We start from the raw sequence: 14,629 nt of genomic DNA on the forward strand, positions 1-14,629 counted from the left end.
TCAAGCTCCACGTTCTATCCAAGTCATTCTGTTTAAAAGGGAAACGCAAAGGTAACTAAAAAAAAATAAATAAGGAGAAGTTGTAAATTGTTGTTGGACAAACAGAGAGTCGAGCACGAGGACAGAAGGACGGGCAGGTGGGAAGTAGGTGGCGAGCAGAGAGAAAAATACAAGAGATTCACTCATTCTGGAGTGTGATCAAAAGTACTTAAAGCTTTATGCTTCAACAGGATTGTTGGGCAAGATACCTCAAGCTTCACTGGTTCATGTGGCCTACAGCATAATGATTGGTTGGCGGGGTACTTTATATGCAGCATGGGTAATTAAACCGGTGGATACTGTTCCGGAATCAATATGAGCCCAGTGACATAAAGTATTACCACTGAACCACTCTGTGTATGTGTGTCCACACGGGTGTGTAGGAGACGAAGTGAGAGTCGAAGAGTGAGAGAGAGGGGGGACAGGGAACATAAGACGCAAGGGAGCGAGGGACAGAGTGGGCAGCACAAATTGCAAGCTGCATTTTTATTATGACAGATGAGATGGGTTATTGGAATCTAGGTGAGGCTCTTTGACTGTAGATGCCATTACATGACACGACTGCTTTTAAATCTGGGTCACCTATTGACTTAACCTCGCATTGGGCATCAGCAGAGCCTCATTGCCGTGTAATTACGCGTGGAATAAATAGGGCATTTGGCTTGTGGCACTACACCACACAGCGTCTGGTATAATGGACAATGTGGAATTCATTTGTTCTCTTCTCTTCTTTCCTAATCCCTCCTCTCAACCTCTGTTAACTCTCTACATTTTTTCATTTCTTCCTCTGAGCCCCCCCGTTACCCTTTTGGTTTTCAAGCCATCATTGTCTCTGTCGTTTTTTGTTGACGCCCTTTATCTTATTCCCAGCTGTCCTTGAGCAGATGGAACCGAGAGTCACACGAGCCTCGGAAGGAATGCACCATTAAGAAGGAGTTGTTAGCAAAACACTGTTCGAGCTGTAACGTCGGGAAAGATGAAATTAAAGACAATCCCCGTTCTGTGAATTCAACCACCGCAGCCCAATTAGGGAGCATAAATATTCTCTCTTCACTGAAACTCAAAGCCTCCTCCTCATCTGGCCTACTGTTCTGGGTGGTTTGAAGATATTCTGGGTGGCCATTTGACTCTGTAATGCCGTATCAAACCTGATCCAAGTGCAGCACATTACTGCCTGCAGAAACAGTGCTTCTGGCGCTTTGGCCACACATCAGCTAAAAAAAGAAATAAAAAAAGAACCCTAAGCTGCTAGCGAGTTGCGTTCACACTCATGTGTGCGACTCCCTTCCTCTGTGTGTCTTGCTGGGAGTCGACTGGTTCAGTAATTGGTCCGAGAGGCTTTTACCTGACTGTGTTGACAGGGCATGTCGGTGCATATCCCTCTCTTTTCCCTTCATCTCCAAATGGCCTCATTGGCCATTTAGAGCTCATTACCAATACTTTTATAAGTTGTTTCAACCGCCATGAAAAGGATTTCTTCTTTCATTTTTTGTGTCATTAATTAAACGGCAGACTTTTGTTAGTCGAAGTTTGCAAGTTATTTTTCATGCACATCACAAAGAGAACAGACGCTCGTTCCTTTGCTTTCATTCGAATTAATTCTGTACAACTTGGCTTTTATTAAAAAAACAACAGGGGTTACAGTCCCCACTTCCACCGTCATTGTTTTTAATCTTTGCTAATTAATTTGAAGAAGCCCCGATTAAAATAATGGAATTGTCGGGGAATACATTGTCTGAAGCTTATTTGAATACAGTGCAGCGGTTTGAACAGTACATACAAAGGATATTGAACAATTACATACTTTTGAGTCACTCTGAGAATGTCTTGTTCCAAAGCACATGCATTTTATTTCAAACGCTGTTCAATATAGTAGCAATTATGGGTAGCACTCCTTTTCTGTGTTTCCTGCACGAGTTCTGTTGGAGTGGGTTAGTTTAGAAGTGTACAGACTCTATTGGTTTTACTTTACCCTTCATCCTGTGGATGATGAGGAAGTGGCTCAGCAATATCAGACTGTCGACCATAGGTACATATCAAGATGGTCCACAACTGTCAGAGGGTTGATGAGCTGGTGTAAATATACATTATTTTTGTTAGATCTGCATGTCGTGCAGATCTAACAGTGGTTCTCAACCTTTTTTTCAGTGATGTACCCTCTGTGAATATGTTTTCAGCCAAGTAACCCCTGACCAGTGCAAAGCATTTTTGGTTGAAAGAAAGATGTAATACACTGCGCTGTGCAATCAGTGTCTGGTTTAATATAAAATATATACAATTCAGTTTATGAACTTACACTTTAATTGTATTGAATATTTATTGAACAACTATTTGTAAAGGATTTTTTAATGGATCCTCATTTTTAATATATATTTTTTAAATCTCACGTACCCCCTGGAATGCCTTCAACGTACCCCGGGGGGGTAATGGCTCTACAATCATGTTTCAGTGTATTGAATAAGAAGAAAAAGCATACTTTCCTGTATTGCGTTTTGGTATGGCAGGGGTGGCAGAAGCGCTAAACAAACTTAGCTTCACCATGATGACATTACATTGCAGCTGTGTTGACAGGCCAGATGCTAGTTAAAAAAAAACCCGACAAAGGCATCTTCAGAGCACAGATGGCTTTGAGTAATAAAAGTTCAGACTTAATTGCAACTACATATTATTTTCTTTCCCCTAATAAGCGACTTCTTTTGGCCATGAGAATAATGACTGCTTTTTTCAGCCGAAAAAAAAAAGAAGCAAACAAAGGATATAGCATCACAAAACCGTGTCCAGACTGGAATATCTCAACGATTATGGGAGGGTTTGCTCTGACATGTTGTACAGACTTTTTTTCCAATACACTTTTGAAGGAATCATCAATATCTGGATTATTACTGTCAGGATTTCTATTCCAGCACTCTCCCCTCCCGCTCAGCGGGCCCAGTTTTCTGTCGGCTCTAAACAGGGTGTTCTGGTCTGCTCCCGTCTGTCCGACAGGCAGGCGACTAAAAGCTCATTTTGGGTACAGCAAGTCAGAACACATGGAACCTGTGGTAGAAAGTCTGAGTGCTCATCTCAGGCTGACAGCAGGCAGTCCCTCAAGCATTACCGTAGTTGGCCGTGACTGATTTCTGTGAGGCAGACAGAGCCACAGGGGGCTAAATGTACTGCTTTGGCTCGTCCGTTTTGATTTGCTCTAGATGTTCGGCTGTTTGACGTTTTGTCTTTTTGATGTGCTTTCTTCATAAGGAAAGGTGAGTGGGTTACAAATAGGGCATTATTTTTAGATGTGTGCTTCGAGGTGACCTTGGCACTGAAGCATGTTGTGTTTTCTCTTTTGTAAACATGGATAATACTGCCTCAAAATGCTGTAACCTGCATTTAGTTATTCAACACATTATTCTACTTTGAGTAAGTCACGGTCTCTGACGCCTACTTTTCTCCCGAAGCACATGAAATGTTTATCAGTGTAGGTATCACCTAATTAACAGACGGCGGACCGAGAGACAGCCTAAAAGTACTTGTTATATTTATCCAGTCAAATCCAGTTATGTTCCTTCTATTTGCATACAACCCCCTATGTTGACAGTGGCAGCAAAATGATTGAACTGTACATGGCTTTTGTGCAAACACCTAAAAATGGTTGCGCAGGAGAAATGAAGCATTTCATTTACTTTATTGTCAGTTTGAGCTATAGGAGGATGTTTACAGTGACAGTCTGCCAATAAGAGAGACATTCAGGCTCAGAGTAAGAATAGCTAGCACTTGAGACCCTTATGGTGTATGTATACTGCAGAACAGTTGCCAAGGCGACGTTATCAGCCGGTATCCATCATTGGAAGCAACAAATCCAGGCTCTACTATTTATTCTGCTTTCTTAGAAACGGAGGTGACAGATAGTGTGATGGCGAAGAGAGTACATTATTGATTAACACAAGACCCGACTTGTGCTCTTGTTCCTTCTCCGATGGCAATCCCACAGGCCTTCCAGTGAGCAGAGTGGTGGGCTATCTTGTTCGACGGTGGTTTATGGGGCCTGTCATTGGGATGTGGAGGAGCATGTAGTACAAAGAGAAGGCGAGCCCGGAGACTCCCAAGGGTGGGAGGAGATGTGACGGGTGGGGGTCAGAGGTGGCAGGCTGAGAGTACAACAATCTAGGGCTACGATTCCAGGGTGGAAGGAAGAGAGTGGTAAAGTTTGTGCAAGTCTGTTTGTTTGTGGAGGGTTTAATAGGCGATATAGCGTTATTCCACATGATACTTTACTCCAAGGATAAAAAGAAAGTATTTGTCCATGTCACAAGCCTTATATTGTTGTCCAAAAACACGGGGAGACATGGTCCTACATTTTGATGAACATGGGCACTGTTTTTTTCTTTTACGTCAATCCTATTCGTCGTGGTGCCAAAAATGCTCACTAGAACGTAAAAGACTTAATAGCCCGCCACAAATACATTATTATGTTGTCTCTTCAACACTAAAAAACTAGCGCCCTGCTGTTTAGAAAATTACTGTTACATAAATTACTACATACTTGTGACCTGTTTTCAAAGATCTACATCTTCAGTAGGAACCAATGAGCCACAGTGCCACAGAGAGGCTAAGGAGTCAGAAAGTAGCTGTAGAGGGATTGACACAATGTTGGTATTGGGGAAGAAATATATATAACCGTGATATTAGTCTTTCAAATGAATGAAAAATGATCAATCCGACTAAATATTGTCCAGAAAGAGGTATCTTTAGTCAATAAAAGTGCATCATGCTACAATACAATATTTGACCTTGTTTAAAAACAACTCACCCTTTGTGGGCTACACAGGATCATTAGATCACCAGTAGAGCACTAAAAAAGATGACGGCACATCTCCTAGCTACCACGAGCCCTCAAAATGTCAGTTAATCACTGCCTACAGCGGAGATTCTGTTTCCACTAATATGTCCAAAAAAACTGTTGTATGCTATATTGAAAAATTGTGAAATTACATTTGATATTCCCTTACATCACAAGTTCTCCGTATTAAAACCTCCAAACAAACCCTTCCTCAAAATAAGAGCAGTGCGACGCCCTCTTTCTATGACCGGTACAAAGATGGCCTTGCCCTCTTAGAAAGATATATGAGATGGAAGATACAAAATCAAGGCCCTTAATAAAAATCAGCATTTTTTGTCTGAGCTGGCCAAGGGGAAATGTGCAGCAGCATCAATAGACAGCTTTTTTTTTCCCACTCCTTTATCTCATCCCTCCGCCATCTCCTCATCTTTCTATCTTCCTCTTTGTTTTTGAGCAACAGCATATATCTGTATACAGCGTCACCTCGATTGTCACTGGTATCTCCTCAATCATTTTGTCTCTTTCTGAAGGCTGACCTCTCCGCTGTGCATTTTTGGGCTATCAAGTAGCACTGAAAGTCACACTTCTCAGGAAGTAAGGGATGACAACTAGACTGCCATTTATTTCTCGATTTAGCCGCATCGGGAGTCTGTAGGTGTGATTGAATTCTCCCCACTATCCATCCGCATTTAGGTCCACTGTGGGAGAAGTAAGTTGACTATCCAAAACTGCACCAGGCATTCATTCCTCAAAAAAAGTTTATTGTTATTTCCTCACATCCTGGATGAAGGTTTATAGTCAATATGCTGCTATATGAAGAAAAATATTGCGGCTGCCCCCACATTTTCAAATAATACAGCACTGTTCTTGATGGCTTGTGAATCACTCCTTGTAAATGTTGAGTAGTCTGCACTGAGGATACTGAGGGGTAAATATGGTAAGAGAATGCGTAAACACATCAGTCATACTGGAGTTGCGGAGGTTGCTGATGTACTCCTGTAGGTGGGATTGTCATGCCTGGGGATGATGGTGCGACTCCTCTCCAGGAGAGCATGAAACAGGATTACCAGCACATCAGCAAACATGCAAACCACAACCTTTTATTTTGGGGGACAACTACTTGTCAAAAAGAATGTGGTTGCTGACTTTCACCTTTTTTTTTTTATGTGTGATTTATTTTCCTGGATGTAGCACTCTATTATGGAGACACATAGAATCATATACATGAACTTCATGCGGCAACCAGGATCAGTATTACTTTCTTAAAAAAATTCAAGTAGCATTTTCACACTGTGTGACATCATCAAAGAAGCACGTCGTTTTATCACAGGCATGTCACATCTTATCACCGGAACATAATGTCCAAAGCAATTTAACGAGAGCTTGTTATTCGTGTAAGAGTGTCTATTCACCATGACGGCAGCTTTCTGCTTCGAGCACGCACTTTACCAGGAACGCCATGGACAGGTTGCTGTAGTAGTGTGTGTGTGTGTGTGTGTGTGGTGGGGATGCTGTGGAAGTAAATGTTGCTCCCCTGCTCGGAGGACTCCGATTGGGTTTTGGCTTTTGCCTGCTTACTGGAATCACTTGCTGCTGCAGTTCCTTTCCTGACATTTGCTTTCCCACCGCGTGTCAGCCAGCTCCCATCATGCCACACGCCGCTGCGGCTGTGGGCAACGTACACCTTGTAGGGAAGTCTGTAACAGCAGGAGCATGATACATTAATATCTTTATCTTTATCTTTATGAATTAAGTGCACAAGGCCATCATAACCAAAACACGCGCTACTCGTCTCACACGCAAAAACACGAGCAGACTTTTTTTTTCCCCCTTTGCGCCTGTCATATCGCATATCCACACGGTGCCAACGACACAAACAGACTTCCCTACGGTCTCTCTGTTTGACCACTTCCAGACTCTAAATGCCACAAAATCCAATCGCGGCACAGGTTGAGGTGTGAAAAGAGAGGCAGCAGACACCCACTAATATGTTCTTTCACAGTCTGTTGGAGGGGAGAAATGCTGAACATGGGGATGGCTTCCCTGGCTACTCTAAGCAGAGGAACCATACCTGTTCTTACACGATACACACTACAGACATGTATCTCCTCCCACCAGCCGCATGTTCTTCAAAGGTCCCCCTTCTCCTTTCTTCTACTCTCTGCCCTGCCCTCCACTCCAACTCCTGCCTCCCGCATCAGTGTTGCCAATTGCTTTTTTCCAGCCTGCTTTTAAATGAGTCTGTCTACCTATCTTCGCCTCATGTTATTTTCATAGAAGGCAATCCAAAGTGGATTGCATGTTAATTTGAATATGGGTTCAGTGTCCCTCACAAGAGATAGTGGACAGAAAGCAATCTGAGCTAAGGAACAGGGTAGACATGTCTCGCAGAGAAGCCCCAAATGTGTCTCCTGCCAGGCAGAAACGAAAAATGCAAATAATTTCTGAGTTTCCACTTAGGGAGTGTCTAGACCCTGCACTCTTGACTTTTAAGCTACAGTGCAATTTTAATAACCATTTATTTGTGCATAGGAGTCACTTAAAAATCCTCTGTTTGAAGTCAGTAACTTCTCAAAAAGTGTATTATGTATAGTAAAAAAGAAAGAAAAGAAAACTTCTAATTAAAGACTTAATTAATTTCAAAGAACTGCATACTGTACACACACTAATTGGGGGAATAATCCCAGCCCCAACTCCTTAGCCATGCCGTGAATTCACAAGCAGCAAGGCTGTTTCTTGTTTACAGCCATATTGATGAACATCTACATCCAATATGTTGCTTCATTGATTCTTCATTATTCCAGTTCCCTTGACTATTTTCATCGTGGCATGGCAGCAAGATGTACACAATTGTGCTTTCTATTAAAGCCAAGTCATTAAAAGCATGCTGCACAACAATTTATAATTACAATACTAGCACCAGCGAGAGGTAAGCGTTTCATTAGTATTGGTGCCATGTGCTGTTTATTTCTTTTACTAATTTAAAGAGTCAGTTATTGCCGTTGCTGTGTTGATTTATGTACTGCACATGTGTATTTAAGTGTTAAGAGATGGTGACAATACTGGGGAAAGGATTTGCTTTAATTACAAGTAATAGCAGTTAATTACAACTAGGTCAATATTGTGTGAATGTAAAATATATTAAGGATGCGAGTTACTCAGTTTATCATATTATGTAGTCTCTAGCCTTTTTTGTACTTTGGTTCATAACCACATCCCAATAAAACTAATTCCCATTGGCCTTCGCTGTACTTTGCGTTTTCTGCTTGTTAGCATGCTAACACACTCAACGAAGATAATGGTGGACATGGTAGATTCGATCCGTTAAACATCAGCATGTTTGCATTGCCATTATGAGCTTGTTAGCATGCTGATGTTAGTATTTAGCTCCAACTACTCTTGAGGCTAGATTCACATTAATAATTAGCTTAGTTTTGATAACGCCTTAATTATCAGTTCTATTGACAAGCAAAATCAAATTTGCACAGTAATATTCCAGCCGGCAGACGTTCTCCCTTGCCACTCAATTGTTAAAATAGCCATCTTTTGTCAATATCAGTGTAGAGTGTCACAGACATAGATCTATGCAGCGATAATGAGATGCAATTGATTAGCTTTGCTTCTCAAATGAGCCCTTCACAAGGAAATTGAAATAACACACAGTCAAACCATACGGACATGATTAATGGTGTTTTGCGATTGGGATCTAGTGGTATTTACATAATCAGCAGGGGAGAATTAGCAATTTTCACTTCTGTGTCATATCTGAACAGCAGCCCTACTCTTACTTGAGTCTATCAATCAGTCTCAAACTAAAGGCTTTGATTAATGGATGGGACAGATAATGAAGATAGTTGTAAATCTGCATCACAGGGAAAACATTAGACACAGAAGAAAATATTTACAGTTTATTTGCCTCAGCGCTACCACGACAATACTATGGAATGACTTGGCATCTTTGATGGTTAAACAAAGTAACTAATTTCCGTGCGTCGTCAAATTAGTTCAGAGGTTATTGTTGTATGTTAGAATCATACAACAGAAGAATAATAAAAGGATTATGTGTGCAGCAATGAGAGTAATGTCAGAGGGGAATATACTTTGCATCTTCCAAGATAATGTGAAATCAGTATTCATAATTTAAAAGACGGAGAAACAAAATGATAAAAGAGTTCATATGTTGAAAATGTATCTCAAAGCAAGCCTATTTACTTTAACTTTGCTGAACAACAACCACTGTGGTTACAATTGGAAGTTATTGTGTAATGGTAGCTTTAGAGAAGTGGTAAATGGAAACACTGACAATATCAATCACACAGTCATCTGTTTGCCAACATTAGCCACATAAGGCTCCTGGTCATACTAGACTAAGTAAGGGGTGTAGCAACACAACCAGAGTGTACTAGATTGAGAACATGTTTGCTATTTTATTAAACTGTACATTCGTAAGAGGAACAATGTGCAATTTCTTCTTTTAAAGGCCAAATTGCATCTATGGCTTGTTATTTGTGTAGTGTCTTCACAACATGCATTTTACTGCCAACCACCCAGCCTGGATGTTCATACACATTTTCAAACAAAGATATGTTTCAGCAATTCCACACTGCTGAATGTGAAGTTTGCAACGTCAACATAAAAACATGCATTTGCATTAATAAAAACCTTAAAAAACCCAGTCTGTGGTCCAGTTGCCACACATGAGCCCATATGCAAGTTACGCCCTGGGACAACAGCGGCTACTGCCTGTCCTCTGCTTGTTCTACCACAAAAAGGTCACTGCATGATTTATGCACCTGTTTAGTGAGTTGGATGGGAACTGTTTGTGCTTTGGGGCACCTGACCCAATCAAACAGGAAATATGAAAATGAAATTCCGTTCATTTACAAGGTTGAGTATGTATTAATCTGCCCAATCGGGAGCTGCTGGACAAATGCATGCTTTGTGCTGTAATGTGAACACTGGCCGCTTGTGTGTTCCATGCAGTAGGGCATGTGTGAGGTTGCAGTGTCGGATCAGGTAAATTAATAATGTGAAAGCCAACATTTGCATACACAAAATTAAATACCAAATCATGATATCGCATAATGTGTCTGTGCTCACCACTGAAAAAGGAATTGCGCGTATACCCATATTTATGTGGCTTTGTACTGCCACTTTCTCGATTTCTCCATCAGATGCGTGCATCTGTCTTGACATGGCAGTGCACTGTGTTGGAAACATGTCATATTTAACATGGCAGCTCACAGGAGAGAGGCACAGATGGGTTTTGACTCCTTAATGCTTCTGAATGGCCATGGATGACATCATTCTAGTTGACAGTACGCTCCATAGCTGCCGTAATTGAATACCACCTGCTTGCTCTGAATTTTTCTGTCAATGATTTATTAAACAATTAATTTAGTTGTGGCCTACATAAAAAATAAAAAAAACGACTTCATGTTACATCAGACTTGGACAAATCAGCAGGTGAGTAATTTTGGAATCATAAATAAAATATGAAAAGTATGCACCGTATACTCCCCTGTGATCAGTGTGCTATCAAGACTCTTGACTCTCACACATGGACTTCTACGTCTACAATCACGTACATTTTTGCTCCTTCATAGTTTGTCCTACAAAAGCACATGCATTTATTAAGTCTCTACACTTGCAAAAACTTAATTTATGAATATATTTTGACGTTAATGATATAGAATTGAATAAAACAAACGACCCCTGCACTCTGGCACTTTTAGTTGAGAGCACAAGGCAGTGTATCTGAGATAACGCATTCACGCCAGAGGTAAATATGGTTCTTGTGTGCAGAAGCTTGTTTAGCATGACAGCTGTGTTGGATACATTACTGCATTAAATCAAACCCAATTACTGCCAGCTCATTGCCCCCGTGCCCCGAGAGGTGTGTGACGCAAATGCACAAGTACACAATTCAACAGCGTGGCAAAAGCGATGTTGCGTGGATACATCTTATAATATGTAAAGTAAAAAACGGAGGGGACAGATGTGGATTTCAAAATGCATCTCATGAATATTCGACATTGTTCTCATGATCCTGGAAACATGGCCGTAACGCAAACATTAAAAAAAGGTATCTCACTCATTTAAAATATCTTCAACAGGCACAGAAGCAGCTCCTTTGTCACAGTTTCTCACTGCTTTCTGATTTGAGTTTGCTGAGCTGTGCTCAGAAATTGCTGTTGTGGGGCCCAGAGTGCTGATGTTGCTCTTATGTGCTGCTGCCACTGCTGCCGTGCATTTTGTCACTTTAGAGGGTCAAGCAACATACTGTGATATCCGCTGCACCACTTAGATGCACTACGTTACGCTGATGGAGGAGGCTTTTTGGGGACAGCACTACTGGGATTTGGTTTGAGTGGTATCCTCTGAAATGGAACGATGTGCCTGTGTGCGTAGCCGAGTGTGTTTAAAAATGAAAGAAGGGCTGCAGTGAGTGACAGACAAATGGATAAGCAAACGACACATGGGGGGACAAGCAATATTTAGGGCGCGAAACAAAGAGGATGAAAAGAGCAATAGGTGGGGGACGGCAGACCGTCGGCCAGCCAAATGACAAAGCAGTGCCACACACACTTCAGCTAAGCAGAGGGCCATGCTACCAGTTCTCTCCACTGAGACACACTGGAGGTGTCTGTCAGGTCAATTAGTACTACTGTGCGTACATTTTCCACCTGACTTCTTTCATTAGTGTTGTTTTGTGCAGCTTTCAGTCTCCTCAGTGTGTCTGCATGTGCAGTCATACTTCAACCCTTTCCCACCCACTCTTGGTGTGAACCACGGGTTATGAAAGTACTGTAGGTTTGCCAAACACCCCGACCAAGAGGAGGTCACAGCCATGGGTTTTGAGCCACGCTAGCTCCTTGAAGAGATGGCAGTGTCAGTTAGTTGAGCTTTCTATCATCAATAACTATGGAATACCATCAATTTTGCATCATAAATTCATGATCTCCAGACGGTTTATCCTCATGACTTTGGGTACCCATTGCATTTTCCAGCCCTACCAGTAGGTTAAAGTTTGACTTATTTAATCAGCTGCTAAAGGCAAGTGCTAAAAGGCAAATGATAGCATGCTATCAAGCCAAACTACAATGGTGAACATGGTTATCATTACATGCTAAACACCAACAAGTTAGCTGATGTGAGTGTATTAGCATGCTTCAAAGCGCTGTACACTAGCATTACTCTATAATTAATTATCAATACGAAGACAGAGAAGCTCTCGAACTGCATTTAGACTTCTCCAATTACACATTTCTGTTTTTTTACGATAGCTTTATAGTTACAGTCGAATACTTTTAGTATTTTTAATTTTTCACGTCTTTTTCCTGCTTATTAGACCTGTAGAGAAGATACAGAGTAGAAGATGGAATGCAGTGCAACTAATATATAGTTTGGGTCCTAGTTGAAGATGCTATCGTCTGTACATGGCCTGTGTGTGGGTTTTTGATTACTCTTTTTGTGCTGAGGAAATAAAATGATTCAATCAATGCATACTCTTTGTTTGAGCCTTGTGTGGAGCATTTCATTTGTGAGTCAATTTCCCCTCTGCTTTAGGCTCCTTTGGGCTATTGTTTACATTGTCATGGGCACGCTGAGTCCGGACAGCACATTCACATTCATACATCCTGGCATAACACCAACAATAGGCACGGAAGAGCTAAGGAAAGGGAGAGACCTATAGTGGCATCTTTATGATCCATGATAAACAGCAGCTTTTGAGGTAATGGGTATATTACAGGAATACTGTATCACTGAGTAAACTCAATAAAAAGCTATACAATCAACAGCAGGTCCCTGTGCCTGTTCATATATTCTATAGTTTTATTGACCCTTTCTCTGTGTGAGTTGCTGAATGATGATCCTGGATTGTGGCAATTATAATCCTTCCCAAAGGTCCATTTATGCATAATTCAAATTCGAGCAATGTCCAGAGATGACGTGTCCTGTCATGTGGGATGGGAAAGAAGCCAATATGCATTGAGAGATGGGCATTTGAAATACTTGTGGGCCTCTGTATAAGGGACTCCACCATAAAAGAAAACTGTGTATCCATCACTAAATGGATGAATAAATAGGTTTGTCAAGCCATAATATTAGATGTGTTGGCATTCAACGAGTACTCTTGTTATCCCCAACTTGCAGCATCTTAGTCGGTGTGTACTGACTATATGCGGAAAGCACAATCGCAGCATGAAATGCTTACTCATTTCAGTTCTTTAAAGATTCCTGAAAACGACACCGTTGAGGTCCTCCTTTAAACTTGGTCTTTTGATGCGTTGCACTGTGAGCACACACAGAGCGGCTGTTTGGTGGCGTCCAGGAGATAAGAGATGGAGGTTTGAATGTGTGATACGTCGGTGCAGTAGGGCAGCAGTTCCCTTTCAGGCTTGTTTCAGACCACCTGCTGGTTCCTCCAAACAGAGCCCCGCATGGGAGATCAAAGTTCTGCCATTGAAGCCTTGTTTTGTTATGGTTTCTTAGAATTAGCAGTTTATTCATACCCAATGAATATATATGAGAGTATTACCAGCTATATTGAGATCTTGTTTGAGACAAGTGGGTATATATTTAACACTGATTGTGTGTGTGTAAGTAAACACATGACATACCCTTTTCCTGGAACAACCTTGGTCATACATTCTACTCACTGTTGTCCTTAAATATGAACTTGAAATGGCCAAGAGGCAATCTATTTAAATAGACACAGTAAACATGAAGCCAGTGTAACATTATTGCTGCATTCACATGGAATCATGCCGATGGCAAACTGGAAACCACGTTGGAGGATAGTAAAATGAGATGGGGCAGGCAGGGGCATTCCAGCAGTGGTAACGGTCAACCGGATTGCTGTCCAAAGTTGAAATATTTTTAATTTTGCAGTCCTCTGCGACCAAATTTACAACCAGACGTTACGTGTCTCACTCACACAGAGATAAAGGTGTTTACATTTTCAATAGAATATTAGGAGAAAGCTGCATTTGTTAGTTGTTGCTACAAGCAATACTAGAATCATTACATAAATAAGTAGAAACAACATATTTCTATTTAATATATTGTATTCCATCCCCAGAACAACATATCATCATGCATGCTGGTTGTGCCGTCCTGTCATTCCCTCGGACTTTTTTTTTTTTTTACCCCTGTGCCGCCCAGAATGTGTTGTCCGTCTGAATGCAGCATTACGCCCAATTCAATAGTTTACCAAAATCTATGTACATGCGTCGCCTCGTTCCAGTGGACTGCTTTAAGGTCTTACCAGCTTTAACTGAGCAAATAAATCGCTGTCACAGTCCTCAAATGGTGTGATCGCCTGTCACAGCCCTTCACATCAGTTTGTTTTATTGGATGTGGCTCTTGCCTCCAGATATTTATATATTTTACAGCCATGTACTGTAGTGGCTAACAAAAGAAAATAAATGGGGGGGGGGGGGGGGGGGGAATCAGTGAGCGAGAAAGAGGAGGCAGGAAAGCTAGGCAGGCGGCGAGACAAGTAATGGTGTGGAATACAGAGGAGGGATGTGTGGGGCTTTGGCTCGGCACAGCCTCTAGATCTATCTTCCCCTGCTTAAAGCCCCAGTGCCTGGGTAATGGTGGCACGGCGGGTGCTTTCAGAGGTTACGGCACGGGAGATGAGAGATCTAGGAGGGAAGAGGCCAAACTGAGAGGTGATTTCCCCAGCAGAGGCCTCTTCATTTTGGGGTTGGCAGAGGTGTCTGCATTGCCGCTGCCGCTGGAGCCTGGAGGAAGACAAGCAAA

This window comes from Cyclopterus lumpus, chromosome 23 (assembly GCF_009769545.1).
Source record: "Cyclopterus lumpus isolate fCycLum1 chromosome 23, fCycLum1.pri, whole genome shotgun sequence".
Classification (NCBI taxonomy): domain Eukaryota; kingdom Metazoa; phylum Chordata; class Actinopteri; order Perciformes; family Cyclopteridae; genus Cyclopterus; species Cyclopterus lumpus.